The 21,103-nt window shown below is 38.4% G+C and overlaps 1 protein-coding gene across 4 annotated transcripts in view; it reads right to left on the reverse strand.

Moving 5' to 3' along the window:
• The window catches only part of LOC134546219 (UNC93-like protein), a 530,827-nt gene that overhangs the window by 174,202 nt on the left and 335,522 nt on the right, over window positions 1-21,103 (reverse strand). The window contains exon 1 of one of the 4 annotated variants that reach the window (XM_063388843.1): window positions 18,281-18,620. The exons of the other annotated variants lie outside the window; for them this stretch is intronic. The gene's annotated coding sequence lies outside the window, so the exon portion shown is untranslated. Of the gene's footprint in view, window positions 1-18,280; window positions 18,621-21,103 lie in introns of those variants that run through there. 4 annotated transcript variants of the gene reach the window in all.

Here is a 21,103-nt window from a genome sequence, read left to right on the forward strand (position 1 = left end):
TATAATGTTTTAATGGTTTCTAGTGTTTTCAACTACGAAGTTTCTCTAAAATTAAATATTCAAAACTCAATATTTGAAAGAAACGAAGCAATTGTTGATACTAAATTACGTTTACATCTCTCACTATTAGTTAGTGATTTATGGCGACTTAAAGAACTTATACAGCGCAACAGCATTGCAAAAATTAAATTGATATGAATTCAATTTAATATTATCTTGTTGAAAGTTTAAAAAATGTTAATATAAAGAGTTAGTATTCTCTATAGTAGAAAACTTAGACTCGGTGTTATTTCTTTAATATGTAACACAAATTTATGGACTATGTTAGTTTTAATATAATAAAACAGACAGTTTATCATTACACGACAAAATACTATAACAAATCTAAATTATATACTGTAGTAAAAATTCATGCCACATTATAAGTCTAAAATGTAACTGATTGTTCAGCGAAATTCTCACTTAAAGTTATCACATAAAAGTAGGTAATCAATGATAATACTGCCACTAAACAAAAATCCTGCTATGGAAATAAACGTGGCAGCTACATACCATTTTATAAGCAATCAATCAGCTCAAAGAAATCTGTGTCTTTTAAAATAATTTTGCAATGACCAAAGCTATTTTTTTTATTAAAAACCAATATTTTTATTATTAAATATAGATTTTTGGACAACAAGATGATTCTGTTGTCTCCACAAAATATGTGTTTGGCAAAGTAAAACATTGTTCTCAACTATTTATGGCGGCCATAACACTTTTTCAGTGAGATTTTTCACCAACACTTTTTCAGAGGATCACTTTTTTACTCTCGTTCATAGCAAATTAAAAAAAAATAAATATGCGGTAAATTGTGTATAGGTTGCCCGAGCTGATTTGTCTTTATCATACTGCCATACTAACCGCCAAATAATCCTGTCCGTGACTAAGTGTGCTGCGTCGTTAGAAGCAAGGGACTTCAAAGTTCGCTTTTTCCGTTTACAGTTCGACTGGACTTTGCTGTTTGCCCCGTACGCGCGGCGAATTATGCAAACATGACTTGCTCGCGTACGTGAAGTAAGGCTCATAAACTACACGTGGGCTTAAATGCTCAAGTCAAGCAACGTGTCACTTGACAGACACGCACGCGCTTGTCTCATGAGTCGACAGCGTCAGCTGAATGAACACTTGATAATAACGCTACACATAATTCCATGTTTTTATTTTCAGAGTTGAGATTATTACATTACTGCTGCCGCCATTTATCCCAAAACTTACTATTTAAAAAGGCAATTCTCTCTTTTAAACAGTAAAGCACTATTTCCATTTCACGTGGATTTTTTTAATTAACCTCTTTTATCCTCGAATATCTCAATTTAAATAGTTACCTTGGAAATTTTAAAACTGTAGTCTGTTTTTTATTTGATATTGTAAGGGAAGTAACAACTATCATACAAAATAATTTGACAGAAAAGCTTGGTATTAAACACAACGAGCAGTTTTGTATTTGGTATAATTTTAGATACAGAGTGACGTCAAATTTATAACATACACATACACCGCAGACTAATAACGCCATGAACCAGCGTGACTTAAAACTTTAGAACAGACCCCATTCCATAGATCAAACTCAATTATGTAATACCTGTATGAACCAGCGTGACACTTCAAATTCAGGAAATACATCCACTCCACATTACAGTACCTCAATGATTCAGAGTGACTTCATCTCTCGAAAATATGCACTCCACATGCCAATACCTCCATGATCCAGAGTGACTGTAACTTGAGAACAAGCAGGGGATGGCCCTGTCTGTATGATTACATGGCAAGTGTGTGAAACCTTTTTTTCTCCAGCTGATTGTTGCGCCATGTTGGCTGAACTGCACTGTTTGTAGTGCAGAAACAATTTTAAATGACTTTTTATTAATGAAAGTAACTGTTTTTAACGTCGGATATTCTAATTCATACTTACTAACCATCAAAAAACGTGAACAAGCACCGCTTCCGCAATGTTTTGAGCGGAACAGTATGGCGATGGTGAGGTTAAAAAGTGACTTCAACTACGCCACAGCTTGCCGTTCCTAACGACATGAGAACAAGCATCTACTCCATATGCCAATACCTCCATGGAGTGACTTTTAATTTAAAACAATACATCCCTTCATATTTCAATACCTCCATGAACCAGAGTGACTTTGATTTTATTACAGACATCCACTCCATGAACCAGATGACACTTCAACTTTAGAACAGACACCGCTTCATAGGCCAACACCATGATCCGAGCAAGGACGCCATAATCACAATGAAGGTCACGGAGGCTGTAGGAATCCCGAGGCCGAACATACTTCTGGGTCGCGCGCTTCAGCAGGCAGTCCCGTGGTCGGTGGCGTGCGGTGGAGCCATCTTTACACTCGAAACATGCACGTAAAAAAGGAGGAATTTGTGGGGAGGGGGGAATGGGGAGTTTGCAGAGGCGCCTCGTAAACATAAAACCACCCAACCCACCCACCTTTTAGAAGTACCGGAGGAGACAATGGATTGTTTTTCTTGGGCGCGTTCTTTCGTGTTTGACGTGGGACTAACGTGTTGAGCCAGGACGGGGAAAAGGAGCGACTCGCATCCGAATGAAAGGTGTCTAGCAACCGCAGCCGTGCTTCCTGCGAGGTACCGCGGCTGCGACAACTCCGCTCGACTGGAGGAAGGTCGCCCGGGGAAAGATCCACCAGGGAACTAGTCCACATCTCTTACCGCCACCCAGAGGCGCATGACCCAACACCCTTCAACTACCACGGACGAAAGTTCACTTTGCAAAAAAAAATTATGGGATGTGTAGTAAATATCTGGGTAGATATTTTTCGGAACCTTAGATAAAATTTTCTCACAACATATTTTCTTATCATAGAGTAATTTAAATATCTTTAAACAGTACACAACAAAGTCGCTATCCACGTTTATCTGTCTGCGTACTTATTTTAAACTAAAAAATTGATTTTGATCATTGAGATAATTTCTTCAGGAAGCTGCATTCGTTTAATACAGTCATTTCAAATTTAATTATAGTAGAGATCTAGGTTTTTTGTAATTAAGCAGTAAAAATACGCTTTTGGGGCGCTTGAGAGCATACAGAAAAGTCAACGATAGCATTTATCTATCTTCTAAGGATGATTAACCGTAATCTCTTTTAGATCAAATTTGGATAAAACATGAAATATTTGGTAAACTAACACTTTGTTTTAAATTTACAATACGGAATAATAGGTGTATTAATACATGAGTGGTACAAGTTTTCCTGTCCTCAGTATTTAGAGTAAAAATGTATATCTGACACACACAAAATAAGAAACAATGATTTGTTGGTGTTTGGTGTCATAATCCCGCACAGCTGTACAGATTTCCCTATCGTGACAAAGCAGAGGTCACGAGTGTGCCTACTGTCCTGTGTGATCGGGTCACACCTTGGAACGATCAACGATGAACTTGGCAAAAAAAACAAAAACAAAGTAGTGACTCACGTCTCTGAGCCAAGTTAGTCACTACCAGCGGATGCGCAACCGATTTGTGATTTGATGTTAGGTTACAAAACAGAGCTTATCAGCAAAAAAAAAGAAAGCCTTGCTGACTCATGCCCAGCTGAAGACCGCAGGTTCTTGGAAGAATAAGAGTTCGGCAAGAAAGGAAATGAGTGGTCGCACAAAATATCCTTGATAAAATGTTGAGCTGGTGAAAGCGTGTAGGTTTGTAGCAATTGCAACCTAGGGCCTAGGGCCCAGATTAATTAGCGATTTTAATTACCTCCAGAATAGACTCCACAGTCCTCTGCACACTCGGGCAAATGTCACCTGTTCACTGGTTGCTGACTTGTGAGGCGTCTCAACTGGGTAGGGTGTGATTCGACACTTCTTCAGTCGAATGTTCTCATTGGCATTGCGAAAAACATCCGCAATTTTTTTCCTGTCCCTAACTATAGTACAATCTGGCACTGCACCGAATGTAAAATTCATAAAAGTAATTTTTAATGACATTCCAAAAAGGTGAAGAAAACTGTTCATTTACATTTAATAAATCAGAGATATTTTTTCATACATGTTTGTATGAACCCCGCAAGACGAATTGCAAAATTACAACGGAATTTTAATATATATATAGTCGATCTATAACTACGTTATTTTGTAGTTATAAAGTTATTGTCATGTAAATGTTCAAATGTACATATAGCTGTAATTGTACATGAATATTTTGGTTTCGTTTAAAAAAAAATACAGTGCAGGACGTACGTTGTGCGTATTTTCACCTGAGGAGCCGTGCAGACACAGCTGGGGCACCACCCGCCCGTCTGCCCGCCAGCGCCGAGGCGCAGGCCGCCCCATTGGTTCCCCCAGGCCTCCGCGAGACTGCCACGTGACCGGCGCGCGCTTCCGTGTTCACGTGAGGGGGGGGGGACCGCGGGTGCTCCACTCTGCTCGACCTGGTTCCTCCGTCTCACTCTTGGATTGCAGCGCGGAGCAAATGTTGCCAGATTGATACTACCCACCTCGTTAACACTGACATTATGATTATAATAAATATTAGTAGACTATATTTTAAATTCCACCAATTTTATTTTATTTTTGAAGTTATACTCCTTTAGGCGATATTTTTTTTTTTAATGACGAGAGGAAATTCTGAATATGCGCGCGCACCTTGCAACGAAATTTTCACTCGAAGATGGCGGACACATGAACCCATATGTAGCCACATTCACAAAAATTAGGAGACATACAAAATGAAACTTTATGATAGTGGAACTATGTGGGATTGCATTTGGTAAACTAAAATAGTCATAGTAAAGAGTAACTTAACGTTTTAAAAAACCTAAGAATACAAACATATTTTACATAATTTTTTCCGCCTGTCATTACTATTACTATGTTGTTTATTCATACTGTCGAGGCATATTTTTTTTTTAAAAAATTAAATTGAATACGTCGTTATCTTAAAATTGATTGTCATTAGTTTAAGTATCCATTGCATTGTAAGCAAAACACGCGCTGGTGAGATGTTCCGGGTGACCCGTCTCTTGTCTTCGTGTCCTCTTGAAGCGGGCCTGAAGGATGGTCCAGGAGAAGAGTGGGCTTCTCGACGTCTTGTGGGATCCACCCCCCCCCCCCCACACGGGGAGGGCGCAACCCCCGCTGCCCCGGGCTCGGGGAGAAAGGCGAGGCGCAGGAGAGACGCGCCGCCACTGGCGCACATGCCAGCAGGAAGCCGACCACACAAACAAGCACATCGAGGGGAGGGGGGAAGGAAGTGATCTGACCAGCTGAAAACGAGGAAGCGGGCGAATCAGAGCGTGCGGGGGAAAAAAAACTCCGCGGACGGCTTCCTCTCCTCGCAGGCCGACACGGGCTTCCGGCGCACAGCCGGGTGATGTAGTGGACCGGTCACACGGGAGGGTTCACGAGGAGTTTACAGGGAAAGAAAAGGGTTTGTTTGGATCCAACAAATATTCTTTTGTATATGGCGTAAAAATTATCGTTTTTCTGTGACAAAATTCATTTGTAACACCTAACAAGATTGACTGTTGAGTTGACAAATTAATTGGGGGGGGGAGGTAATTTGTCAGCTTTACAATATTTCAACAAAACACATTAAATCTTCACAAAGTAATTCGAAACATAAAAAATAATTACGAATACAAAAATTATTCTTCAAGAACAGTGCTGAATAAATCGCGGACTCGCGACATCTTTCAGTTCGGCCCACTTGAAAAAATCTTCCGATAAATAAATATTATATTACGTATACTGTCGGGGTATAAGCCGTAATTGTTTGCACGTACGTACAATAAGTTGTTGACAGGCACTGTTCTGAAGCCGCAATATTCTCACAGAAATACTGAAACATAGGTATATATATTTTTTTATATTTATAATCTAAATATTGTTTCATGGAATTTCTTCACCACATGCCACGTACGTATTGTATTTATTGGTTACTCTACAGAAAAAAACGACGTTAACAAACTGTTTTAAGAAATTTAATGTTAATTCATATGTGCCAGCATGGGCGTAGATTAAGGATGGAGGGAGGGGTGAGTGCCTGCGTTCCCACTGGAGTAGAAAAAAACCCTCTCTGACAAAATCGTAACTGTGAAGTGGGAATCATATACGTTGCCCCACCCCCCCTCTCCCGTAATCCTACAGATTTTGGCCCATGTCTGCAAGAGTGATCCAGTGATGCATTATCAGACTGTACTGCTAATTAGTTGAGCATCACAAAAAGCTTACAAACGTCATGTACAAACAATGTCTCCGTCTACTTCCGTACACTTGGTCGCGCTTTTGCGTACCACGCGTAAGCCGACCACAAAAAAAAAAGAACACGCGATAATTGTCTGTCGCATGGCGTCCTTCAGATCGCGGCGCGCACGAGGCCATCCTCGGCAGCCGGGGACAGCCGGGGACAGCCGGGGACAGCCGGGGACCCGCGGCGTCGCGAGAACAGGAGGAGGAGGGAGCAGAGCGGTCCGCAAGGAATGTCGACAGAAACAAGCCGCCAACCAAGGCCGGATGACGGCGGACTGGAGATAGGACACGCGCCCACCCCGGGGCTGACGAACAACGAGAGGCTTCCTCATCGGGCGTCTTGTCGAATGACGAAATCCGCCCGCAGCGGGCCGCGCGACCGAGAATTGTTGAAAGCCCTCAAAATGACTTGCGTTAAACATTATTCTTCGTTTCTCCGTCGTATAACGTTACGGTTACCGCTCGAAGCTTATAGTTGCCCAACGCACGGCGAGACGACAGCGCTTAGAGGCGACACCGCGCCAGAAGCACCTGCGAGTGTCGCACTTACCACCCAGCCTCACTAGCAAGCACAAATACACCCCAGACTAGGCGGGCCCATAGAGAAAACCTATTGTCAATATTATACAGTCTTCCGCTTATCGCGGAATAGTGCCTGCTAGTGAGATGATTTGTGTTGTTTATTCCCAAGCGCAAAACTTTTCGGCAGCAGATTCCCGGTCGCCGTCGTCCCCTCACGCACAACACTGAAGAATTCTATACATTTGCGCCCGTGACCATCGCGCAAGTGCGTGTGCACAAACTAGAGGTTTGCGGGTTTCCAAAATTTTCAACGATTATTTTTTTCATGATTATTTGTTACTGATATACACAGTAAGTGTGACTCATTTCCAAAAGATTCAAATAGAAAAAAAAAATAAATGAAGGAAAAAAGATTTATTGATGAAGTTCGATTTTTCTGCAACACAGTATAACGATACTTTTATTGTGTAGCAAATAATTTGTAATGATACCAAATTCTTCTCTTTTCTATCATACTCTATTTTTCATCAATTTTTCTTACTAATTCTGTGAATTGTGATATCAAAATTTAACTGTATGGTTCAATTTTAATTTTAAAGAAATATTTTATATTAGTAAATAGTATTATATTAGATTTTAAGTGGGAAAACAAGATGCGCATACACCTAGCAGAAATAAACTATGAAGAAAAGGAAGGCGTCAGTCCACGGAGGCAGGAATTGTTAGGAGACGGCACACCGTGACTTGGTTGAAGTCGCGTGTACACCCCACCATCGCCACATCGCAACGCCCAGAACATTGCAAAAACGGTGCTTGACCACGCCTGACGATGGGTGATAAAGCATGAATAAGAATTTCCGTCGTAAAAAAAAAAGTCGTTTACGTAAAACATGCGGTCATCTAAAACTGTTCTCACGATGCAATGTTTTTGGTGTCAAGTGCCAACATGGCACAGTCCATCTGCTGAACAACTAGGTGGCTTTACGCAGTGTCCGTGACAAAGCCATCCACCCTTTTTTTAGACTAACGATCATACTTGAAAAGGCTGAAGAAATAAAATGAACAGAGTTGATAAACAATGTTCACAGGCACATATAAAAAAATTATACTGTACTTTTACAAAAGATTCCTTTGGAAACCAGTTGCCAAGAAATAGTTTGCAAGGCTACAAGAAAAATATTCTAACTTTGTACAACACATGGCTATGGTTATGTTTGCATATTATATGAAATAGGTTTTCCGAAATAATACTGAGTAGGTATTATTTACGAAATTGGCACATAATCTTATATTTTAACTGATATTTCATTCAAGCATAATTTTTTTTTAATAATTGAATATATAATCGAATATTCAATATTTTGACTTTATTTTGTTTTATTATGCTTATTAATGTTGATAACGGAAAGCTATTTATGGAACTGCTTACAAATTATTTTTTACTATTGACGGTACTGGGACAACACAAAGCACAAATGCCCGGGTAAGAATCCAAACCCAGTATTCCGGCGCAGTGGTAGTAATTCAGTATTTTTCATGTCCATGTAAAAGTTTGCAAATATCTGTAATTTTACATGAATATTTCTGTTTTACAAAATAAAAATCATGTGTGGACAACTTGGAGAAAATCAAATACAGACATGTAACAATACTGTCCTGCAATATTTTATTCTTACTGCCAAATATTCGTGTTTAATTTACATTCGCATACAATGCAAAAAAAGTAAACTTTTATGAGTTCTTTCATAACACCAATGAATAAGATTTCTTTCGCTCATACGTGTTAATGGTTAAATAATATGAATTAACAATATGGCATGCGTAAAGCCAATTAAGTGTTCTTATCTTAGTACTGAGTTGAATAACACGGACCAAAATGACGTTGATTTCAAAACGGAAATTTTCTGTTGTCTTTCTCACTGCTTCTGATCCGATCATCAGAACTCGTGTGAAAATAACAGGTGAAAAAAATTTTTTAACTTATACAATCGGTACGAATGACATGTTCGCCTCTGGAAAACACCCAATGAGGGGGAAATGGTATATTTACTGTGGACAAGCTTATGAGGGTTTTGTTAGAATGTGAAGATGATTATTTGAAAGTCCGTGTGTTCAAAGTGAGTAGACGTAGTTATAAATTTACGAATCTGGATAATGTGTAATCAGTATATTATTCTTAATTTTAAGGGGAACCTTTTTTTCATTAACAGCGCATCAGCTGAGGCATGGGCAAAGATTATTAAAGCCCTCCCCCCACCAATTTGAAAGTCCCAAATCGTGGTGATAGTCACAACTGCGAAGATAAAAGTAATAATAACAACGTTGATACTATGTGTTGAGAGAAACTATTTTATTACATACATACCTATAGGACAATACCGCCTAGTGAATTTCCTTATTTTCAGGTACCCTCACGCGCAAAACCCTCTTTCGGCTACAGATTACACCTCCGATTCCCCCTCCCCCCCTTTTTCAACAAAGGTAATTAAAAACCAGCAAAAGAGAATTTAAAATCAATGATTATTTCGTCCTATTTATTTCATCAATCAGGAACGGAAGATTTTGACATAAAAATCCAAAATTTCAGGAGCTGACTAAACAAAATGGCTGGACCGATTTTAACATCCACGCTTTAAACACATCTACCACCCGTATACTCACGGACGAGATAGCTTAACAGGAGGGGTATGTTTGTGTTGTCGGAAAACGAGGACTAAGAATATTTTTTCGACGATTGGAGACATGACGGTCTATGTACCTTATATGTACATTGTTAACGCCATAAGCTTAAGACTTAGGATAAATTTAACTCCCCCCCCCCCCCCGGGTTGGTGGGTGGAACGGTAATAGTCCATGATTTTTCGGAACATGGAAAATTCGATTTACGTTAATTTTGAGGTACTACCGAGGCATTTCACTTCCCCCGGTACTCTTACCACATGTTTTCATCCGTTCTCCTTCACCATACCTCAAGTTCGTGGTGGCCTGCGTCGTTGTGGCATTTGCTTCCCACGAGCGGTAATGGGGTCCCCCCTCCACGCAACCAGGAATCCTCTGCACGTGGTGTACCGGGGCCATTCACCTGGTGTGATCGTCAAAACACGACAGCCGTACAGGTTTTTTGGGTTCTCAGTCGCTGCGCTAGGCGTCGAGCGGCCTCCTGTTAGAGGCATCTTTCCCGCCCGCACTACGTGCCTGGTCTTCCAAGAACCCCAGCGAGAGATTGGCCACGACCTCAGGCTCGCTGTTGCAGATAACCAGCGAGCAGCGAAATTGTAAAGTTTTGATCACTCTTGTGGTTCGTGGAGCTACAGCTAGCTGTACGTGGTGGTGGTGGTGGTGTACGTGGTAAATAACAGCCGGGGGCAGGAAAATATGTTTCTAGATTGGAGGACCAACGTAACCATAACCAGCACTTCCTGAAAAGACAGAGCACAACTAATAACATGCACTTATGACTCGCGGTCAAACAAACACAAATTACAAGTTTTCTCAGTCTTTTCGGAACGTAAACAAAATATTAATTGTGGGTTTCATGCAAAAACTCTAAGGTCGGGAAATACAGACATTACCTGGAAAGGACGATGGGGTCAACTGTTTTCAACTTTTTTTTCCTTCTCTTTCCTAACGTAACTGAAATTAAGTGATTTGTTTGGAAGTGGTCTGAGTTAGGGAAGAATCTCGGTGCGTTCCAGGCCGAACGAAGCCTTTACGCCTAAACGTTCAGCCATGCAAAAAAAAAGATAGCACTCATAAAAGTTCTTTGTTCGGGGATTGGCCAGCCATGAAGCAATTTATGTCATGACTAACGCAGCTATCTTAAATAACATAACTAGTTGAGTTAGGCCCAGGTCTAACCTGCATAGACACGGGAAAAACACTGGGCTCAGTCATGCGGAGTGAAATAGTGCAAGCATTGAGGAGGTAAGTTGAGTACAGGACAAGGATTGTCGGGGCAGGAAGTTTCAACCATGCTGGGGTCGGGAGAACTTGGACCTTGCGGTCCGCATTGGTGTTTTTGCGCGTCTGGGTTGGAACCAGTGACGCATGCGCCTCTGTGGACGGCTGCCAGTCAGTACACGCAAGATGGTGCTGAACGCACACAAGAAAACTATTGTGTTAATTTAATTAAATTAATTAATCGCGAGCTGGCACGCAAAGCATGCCAGCTGTTTTCGTGACTGACTGCCGACGTTGTATACAACCTGACCACCAGAAATATTCACACACAATTATGAAATACCAGGAAAACCTGATGTACGTTTTTTTCTGTTTCCCCCGAGAACACTCAATGCAAGTGCTGCAAAGAAAAAAAAATATGTTCTGCACTTCTACAAAAGATTCCTTTGTAAATCATTTTTTTCAATAAATAGTTTGTAATACTACAATAAATATATTGTAACTTTGCACAACATTTGGCTATGGTTATTTTCACTCATATCTAGATAATACTTGTACTTCTTACGAAAATTTACGCATTATTTTGTATTTTAATTAATGTTTCTTTCAAGAATATTTTTCAAACCATAGCAAAGATTATTGAATATTCAATAATTTTATTTTATTTCCTCATGCTAATTATGTGTGCAGTTAATACTGGAAAGCTATTCAGGGAAAGGTTTACAAATAGCTTTAAACTATAGGAGGTACTGAGTCAACCCAAAGCGTTATTACCCGGGTAATAAAAATTATAACCCAGTATAAGTGCGTACACTGTTCTGTAATGATCAGTGTAGAGGATGGTGGAGTCCAGCCTATAGAGGTAATCAAAACGCGGATTTTTCCAGTCCATGCGGATGCCGAGCGTAGCAGCCCGCAGCCGCGCTCGCCTGTCGACCGGACACTCTCAGCCGGCTCGAGCCAGTCCCACGAGAGCTGCGAAGACGCCCGGCGAGCGGACGACCTCGGCCACATGATTGGCGGCGGCGGTCAGGCGCTCGCAGCGCTCCTATCGGGGTTAAGGATGCACTGCCCGGCCGTGGTCAGGCACGGGCGGGTTCCGTCAGAGCGCGGGTCACACGCGGGGAGAAAGAGAGGAGAGACAGTACGGTTGCAGGAACCAAACGTTAGTACCCCACGATCAGTGTCGTCAAGAAAACTAAGGCGCTCAAGGTAATAAATAACTTTTTCTGCCGTGTTCCCTCCACAATACTTATTGCACAACTCTTCAAACCCCACATTTAAAACCATATAATGAAACGGCTTTGATAAAAGCGAAAAAGACATGATAAAAATACTTAACCCGGTTGATTTTCGACAAGTAATATTACTTAAATACTGTCTATCTTGTTGGAATTCATTTAACAGTTCAGGCTCTACAGTTACCATTTGGCTTTGTGAACTTTGGTTCTCGCCATCCGTCACAGATGGCAGCACCGTGGCTACACATTTCCGTTCACGAAACTTCTCATACTTACAATATATGCAATTCTGCCAGTGATCAAACAATTCTAAAATTGTATGTAAATTAACACTGTCCAAATAAGTTAACACACTCACATATATATGATAAAAACAGTTTGTGCTTAAAACCCTATTTTATTTATTGAACTGTCACTTTTTTGTTATGCCCTATATCTATATAGTTTGTACGTGAAAACATACCCACATTGTATTTACTGACTTATCACGTCTTTGTTATGACCGATATTTAAGATAAACGTTACATTTTTTCATAAATTCATCATGTTCGCTCCAAAACCTTATAGTAAAATACTTTACAATATTTTTATAAGTTCAAAATAATAAAATGTGCAATGTGCAGGTGCAACTTCTTTTATGAAACCATGAAATTTCTACGTACATTCTCAACTATAAACACAAATATTTTAGCCATTGCAACGTTAGGATATTTTTAGGTCTTTTTAAAAGTTAAATGCACATTGCCAATTTTATATGTTCATGTTTTTTATCACCGGAGCATCTAATAAGTGACTTAAAACTAAAAGAGGTAAATATGAAAATACTCTACAGGTATTTTTTTAAATATTATTTCCCGCATGACGCGGGTGATAAAAAAACAGAACAGTTCGTGACTAACCCTTTTATCAATATCACTTGCCACTAAGCGAGAAACGAGTTGTGCTTTTCGAAGTGTTAAAAATAAGCACTAATCTATCGTAGAGAAGACGTGACTCAGATGCCATTGTGCCATATGCGTCAATTTTACGATGAGTTGTTTGCCTTTGCCGATAGTACTCACTACTTAGAACCAGCAAACGTTATGCAGGGTGGTCGAAAAAACTAGGAGGGGTTCGAGTGCGTAAGTGGCTAGCCTTGTATCGTTCTGATATGATGGGATTCTGGTCGCTTTACTCTGGAATCGCAATACTGCGACCAATCACATGCGACAAATCTATGACGTCGATGCTACCAAAATGGCGGACGCTACAGGCTGTCCGATTATAAATATGTTCTAATTTCATCGCGGAGTGGGTGCGACATTATGCTGCTGAGTCACAAAAACGCAACGGCGCAATGTGAATGGCGACGCGACAGTAAAATATCGCGTTATTGGGAACACGCGTTTTATACTTCCGGAAAAACCAAAAATAATCGGTTGAATATAAAATGTTTCTTGCTGTTACATACGCACCAAATATACGAAAGTCATCAGTGATTGCAGGTATTTTTAATAGATATGTTTGAAAGAGTTTTAATTAAAATTTAGCACTTTATTTTAAAAATTATTGTGTGTAATCAACTTTGAGATATTTCACAAATACATTTAGTAAACAAAACCTTAAAATTATAATAATAAAAAAAATCTACCGATGCACCAATTTTACCATCTACCATAAACAAAATTCTGACGTACACTTCAACAACGCCACGCTCGCTACGTGGTTAAAAGAGCAAATATTTTTAATCGAAAATTTTGTAGCGTCCATCATTTCGTTCGCGCTGAAGTCATAGATGTGTTCAACGTGATTAGTTTGAAATCTTCGCTTCGCAGCCGTCGGCCATTGTGATTCCAGCATTACTTGAAGTTAGCGTCAGAATTTTGTTTTCAAAAGATGGTTATACTGGGGCATTAAGGAAAACAAATATTATTCCTAGTATTTTTTTATTTTGTTTAATAAATTTATGTAAAATCCTTTAAATGAGTTCACACAATGATTTTTTTCATGTAAATAAAATTTGAATGAGCCAAATTTTTGTCGATAAAAAATAACCTTCAAGCATTAATGGCAAGTAACATTTTATATTTATACTGATATTTTTCCTGTCTCGCTGCGTTCGTCGCGTTGCAGTATTGCGATCCCATCATCCGCATATAAGAGCACTTCGTGAAGTTTATTTCACGGACAGAAACAGGGACATAACTAGAGTAGTTTCCATATTGGGCAAGAACTCATCTTAACCCCCCCCCCCCCCCCCCCCACCTTTTTTATTTTCTTCTTCAAACCAATCAATCCAAACCCTTTTCCTTCCGACAAAACCACATACCGCCACCACATATTGATTCCACCATTTCAAATATTTTAAATATTTTTTATTTATCTTAGTTGGTAAACTTGCGGTGATTTCATTTTTTATTTATCGCAAGTTGGATAATATGCAAAAATACCCGTTTTTAAATATTTTACGATAATCACGCATGTATCTTTCAAAAAACAAAATAGTTCATCTGCTTCCAACATTTGTTTTTTAAACTACGAAATTCAATAAAATATCTATAGTAAGAATTGCTCTGCCGTTTTAGCGACCCCCTTCCCCCTTCCCCCCTCCCACCCAAATACCCGGGGCACAAGCCCCATCCGCTCCCCTCTGGTTACGTCCGAAGACAGAAAGACCTGATATCAACGTTGCTAAATTTCGAATATTCTGCTAACCTGCGGGAAGCGGATAGACCCAGACCTTGAAACAGAAACGAATGTCTGCTGAAGGGGCATAACTGTGCAGCGTGAGTCATGCCAAATGACGTCTGTTTACACGAACAAGCAGGAGCACGCTTTGCCCAGTGGCCAACTCCACTTTGTCAACAGGCAACAACTTGCTTCAGACGACTTTGTTCAGGCTTTCCTTTTCTTAGCCAGAGTGTTCGCAGAAAAATTTCTTGCATTTCAATGACTTTACACACAGAATTTTTTTTTGTACTTTTACAATAAGATTCCTTTGGAACCCAGTTGCCAAGAAGTAGTTTGTAATACTACAAGCAAGATATTGCAACTCTGCATACAACACACTGTTATGTTAATTGATAACTCGTGAGCATTTCTTACAAAAATTAGCACACGATTTTAAATTTTCATTTATAGTACATTGAAGCGCGCGCACATACACACACACACACACATATATATATATATATATATATATATATATATATATATATATATATATATTCAAATATGGCAAAGATAACAGAAAATCAATAATTGGGACTTATTTAGTTTTATTATTCGTATTAATGTGAGCAGTTAGAACTGAAAAGCTATACAGAGAAAGGCTTACAAATAACTTTTAACTATTGGAGTTACTGGGAATACACAAAGCATAAATACCCGGGTAAGAATCCGAACCCAATATTACTGCGAACACTATTTCGTTATGATAGTTTGTTTTTTTTAAATTTAAATGTAAAATTTGAAAATATCTGTATATTTACATGAATATTTCTGTTCCATTTACAAAAAAAAAATCACAGTGCATGACCAAAATTACAATTTTCCCGACAAATTTTTAAAAATAATTTACCTAGTCTGCAAATTATTGAAGGAAATAAACAATACACCCTTCACCATTCCTATAGCTTTACTAGTTCAAACAGAACCTTGCGAACGCCACTTTACAGTGTGTATGAGTATGCAATAATCTGGGGAGGGGGGGGGGGGGGGGTGTTTAAATCTGGGACTATCGGAGCATGACATTTCCCCTTCAAATAACCATCACTGAGGAATTTCCATCACTTTTACGGGTTGTAAAGTTCAATCTCTGAATAATTTCAACTTCCCTGAATTTTACCCGACTTTCCAATGTGGGTATGTTATCACACTTCTCGCAGCTGCCACGAACTTTTTTTTTTAATAGCTTCATTCTTCTAAAAACAATTTTTTTTTCATGTCAACATACATAGATATGAGCGTAACTCTTGACAAGTTAATGTATGCAAACCTATTTAAAATGCGTTAACTTTTTATAACAGAAATGAAATGGAATCACGGCACAGAAGCATTTTACAGACGAATAAATTTTCTGTATAACATCTTAGCAACAATGTCTAGAATTTATCATGACAACTACACATTTCCGAAATTTGAAATCTGTATCAAGAAAACATGGAACGCTAGCAAATAAACATTTGATACTATAAAATAAAAGCAATATTTCCTAAATCGTAACAAATATGTAATAAGGCGTATTAGTATAACAGAGAAAATCGATAAAGAATAAATACAGATTAAGATTTAAATACTGCAATAGCGCCCACCATCAAGACACAAACAAAATTTACTGAGGGAAAAGATGTTTTAATCACTCGAACAGTCCCAGTAACAATTTACTGCCATCAGTAACGAAAAACATGGGAAGGTTTATCTGTATGTACGGAGGAAAAATATACGTATATTGAAAATTAGGATTGACTATGATACAGAACTGCAAAGTAAAAAAGGTAAAAATATGTAAAGAGATTTACATAATATTACCACTGTACGTAGTGAAAAAAAAATTGTTACTCATATCTTATTACAGTAAAACACTATTAAAAAGCTAATCTGAATAGATCAACGATTATTTTTGTGTGTAACACATAATTGAAAAATAACATGTCATGAAAAAACACAAATTATACGTTTCCTCATAACTCATGTATGATTTTACTAAACATATTGAATTTTTTGCTCGGGTTTAACATTTTTATAAAATGTTCTCTCTTTTATTATTACACAACTTTACTCGTATTTATGTGATTGTCTGGTAGTTTATGTCGGTCATTTTAAAAATTATACATCATGGATTGTATTAATCGTTGCAGAACTGTAAAATGGAACCTATGTAATTGCTAGATTAAATAGCGTACAGAAAATATTAGCTATAACAAATTTAAAATGCACTAAAATATCAAATAATTCAGTACCTGTATTCTTTAAAGTTTTGCATTGTTGCGCATTTTTTAAAATTTAAATCCCAGAAAAGACAGTGGGGTGAACTTAGTTATCCACGTAGGCGCCCTCTGAACGCACAGGCCGAGCAAGGAGAAATCAGTCTGGCCGAATATTCTCGATAAGACGCGAGTTGTCCCGCGCGGGTTACGAACTCAGGATCCGCGGCACAATGCTTTCAGGATCCGCGGCACAATGCTTTCAGTAAAAAAAAAAAAAAATAAAAAAATAAAAAAAAAATCCAGGTGTAGGTAAATTTTTAAGTACCTCTTTCTTTAGAAATATTTTGGAAACTTCTATTAACTCCTGGAACATTTTAAGAACTTAATGTAGCCTACATTAACAACCTCTATGTTCGTCAATATTCAAAAAAGAACGATTCCATGCAGCGAAAATATTTTTAATGTTTTGTTACTTAATGCATCCAGCATTGAATGTCAACGCATTTCATAATATGCCTAGTAAGTTAGTCATGCAATTAATTTTGATTATCAAACACTAACTATATTTCATCCCTTGCACTAACACGTGGTCGTATAATTTTTTTGGACAAAGGTTTAAGATAGTTATTAATAAATTCCGACAAATTTGATACCAAAAAGTTTAATTTGTTTTTAATTTAAACACCTCTTTTCACGGTAATATTTCGTTTCAAAATTGTTTCAGCCAAAGGTTTCTAATAAAGTTTAGGCGTTTTACAAAAAATTATAATGGAAATGAAAGTAAATGTTCTAAATAAAAGTAATAACATTTTGTTTTTCCACCCTAGTTATTTCCACCCTTTGTAGTAATTGTTTCTATTATAAAAAATTGTTTCAGACAAACGTTTTATGTAAAAATTATAAGATTCACAAACAATTTGAACGGATTTGATCTTGTACGTACAAAGGGAGTAATTTTTTTTTAATTCTACCCCCTTTTTTTTAACCCCTTGCTGCAATGGTTCGTCTAATCAAAAATTGTTTCAGACAAAAGTTTTAGATAAAGTTATAAGTTCCATACACAATTTGTACGAATTCGTTGTTATGCCTACGAAGGGAGTCATGATATTTTTTTTTGTCCTTTAACCCTTGTTTATTCTACGCCTTGCAGTAATGGTTGGTCGTACCTAAAACTTATTCAGACATAAGATTTGGCATTACTCTTAGGAGTTACAAAACATTCAGACGGATGTGATATTTTCCATATTACAGGAGTTCGAATTTTTTTTTTTTTTTACCTCCCTCATTTCTACCCCTTTGGTCAGATATTGACCATTAACGAACACGACCGAGATTTTCTATTAATATATTTTATGTATTAGTTTAGAAGTGGTTTGAGAAACATTTCTACAGTTAACGTGTCCACAAAATTATGATATATATAAAAATATCTTCAACTTACGCGAGGAGATGCAAGATCTTCACTCCCTCGTCGGGTTGTGCAGCACAGGCGACTCCGTTTTCGTGGCTGGGGGGGATGTCTTCCTGGTTCGAACCGCGGGTGCCTGAACAGTCGACTGGTTCGACACCAGCTTCCGACCTCTGCGACCACACGCACTACTGGCTGAACTCGGAACGTCCTCCAGCCAATCACAGCTCTTCCCTATCTCTCTCTCTCAGTTGCTCTGGCTGCTGCTGCTGCTGCTGCTGCTGCTGCTGCTCTCGACTCGCTCGCTGCGACCACCGCGTCTGGTTTGTCGTTCCCGCGGTGCAGTCGCGTCGACCATATCAGCGACCCCGCGCGGGACTTCTTCGGCGGGTCACGTGACGGGCTCCTCTCCCCTCCCCTCCAACGAGCAGCAGCCACCCCCCTACCCGGGCGCCTGCCTGCGCGGGGAGGGGGCAATCCTCCCTCCCTCCCTCCTCAGGGAGAAACCGCGGCCCCGCGCACTGCTTACACAGGGACTCCAACCGAGGTGTCTGGATCGCACCCGAATTTTATTTGGGGTATTTGGGGCGTTGCCGACAGTTTGAAGTAGCTCTTCCCTGTTCTTTTGGACTAATTTTTCTGTAACTTTGTGGACAAACAACACGAAAATCTATTAAAAGAAAGTATTATTTTAAGTGCGACTACAAAACTAAGGAGATCTCTGCAGTATAATTTCTGTTGGCGAGCGGGTGGGAGGGAAGGGGATTTTAGATATTCGAATCACCTACCTTCTGGGTGCGACTGCTTTCGTGGTATTTATTTAAGTTCCATGACAATGGAGTTTGCAGCAAACCGGTCTAAGACGAAAAATTCCAATTTACCCTCCCCCCCCCCCCCCTCACTTTCTGGTAGCTTGTTCGAGTCCACCTTCGTTGTGCTGTCCGACGTCCGTCTTGCATAGTTCTGACTGGACGTAGAACTTTATAGAATTTTCGCAAAAAAAAAACTAAATTGAGATACTGTGGTCCCGTTTCCTCGGAGAGGAAAAAAAAAGAAGCATTGCTGTATGATTCATTTCTTCTAAATCTATGTTGAAACTTATCTCATCAAACGTCGAAAGTGTTTTTAATTTTTTTTTTAATTTTCAGTACGTCGTATAAGAAATCTGAAATGACGGATGGAATGAAATTAGGGTCTCGTCGACATCGTCTCATACGAGACTACGAAGGGTGACGAATTGAATGAACAAATGCAGGAAAGGCCAACTCACTGCAAGGTTTCGCTAACATTTGTTGTTAATTTATAATCCAAGCATATATTCGTATCTTACATTTCAGCTTAGATATATGTTTGCACTTTAGTGAGACAAGCATACGAATTTACACTACACTAAACTACACACACACACACATATATATGTGTATGTATATATGTGTCTGTGTGTGTGTGTGTACAGTTTGATCAAAAACGAATTTCATGATCACGCGTTAAGTCGCTTGGATCTGGCCTAGGTTTGAATTGTAGAATTCTATGTAATTTGGACGATGGCATGCTGATTTTAGGTTTACGTTTAGATAAAATTATTACGCGATATCTCTCACTTAACCTTAGATAGGCCTAAACAATGGCTGAATACAAGGTAGAGGAGGCTAAGAAAGTTGCAGTCCTCCTCCCCCTCCCCTTAGCATTATAACTCACCCAAAAAAATGTTAGGTATAAACTTATGTATTTTCAGGATATAAATTAATGACGATTTAAACATATACAGTATGTTTGTAACGAATACAATTTGAAAACCAGAGGAACATTTACCTATTTATTGGTTACTAGTGACCCTAATATCGCTTTTAATCGTGAATGTTCAAAAATAATATATATGTAGAAACAATCTAATTTTGTATTAATTTGCATTGAAAATATGACACAAGATTGCAAAAAAAAATATGTTGATCCGAACGCTACCAAACTTCACAGGATCACCCAATGGGCTAATCTGAAGATTGCCTGAAAATTTCATCAAAATCGGTCCAGCATTTTGGAGTCCATAGGAAACATACATACATACATTTATACATTGATATATATATATATATATATATATATATATATATATATATATTGTTCGTAGCATTCCTGTAGTATTCACACTTGTTTCCTTTTTTTTTCGTAGATTTCTAAGACTAACTACTGCAATTATCATGGTGTAAAAATTTCTATCTAGGTTTGAGATTTTATGTTATTTTTGATATAATGGTCCTCATGATCTAATTGTGCATGGAAAAGGACACTTTTCGCAAAAATTTTCAGTATGTTGTATTCAATGAAACATACATAACATCGAATTGAAAAAGTATTATACATTTACGATACTGATTTTAACCTTTAAATAATGTCCTAATCGACTAATTGTTTGATTATCGAATTAAAATAATTGTTTTATTTTATTTTTGACTTTTATTTGAATAAAAAAAAGTAAATTAATACACTATATAATTTTTCCAGCAATACCGGCAACATGAGGCAAGCGATTCATTATAATAAAATAAGACGAAAAAGGAATTTATAAAGTTTTCCCCGTTCAATGTTTCGCTTTCAGAAGGAATAATTCTGGCTACACCACTACTCAGGACCATTACTATTCCAGAGAGAGAAAAAAAGGTAATTCTTGAATATGCTTCATGATATGTAGCGAAGACGTTAAAAAGCAACCGCTCTAAATAAAATAAAAAAAGAAGTTTTAAAAATAGTTTTGCTGCGTGTTAGCCAAAAAGAGTCTGATACATTATCTGAGAAATGAGAACTGAGAACAAATCTTTGTGGAGAAAATTGCATACACTTTAGCACACAAACCACCCA

This window comes from Bacillus rossius, chromosome 1 (genome assembly GCF_032445375.1).
Source record: "Bacillus rossius redtenbacheri isolate Brsri chromosome 1, Brsri_v3, whole genome shotgun sequence".
NCBI classification, from domain to species: Eukaryota; Metazoa; Arthropoda; class Insecta; order Phasmatodea; family Bacillidae; genus Bacillus; species Bacillus rossius.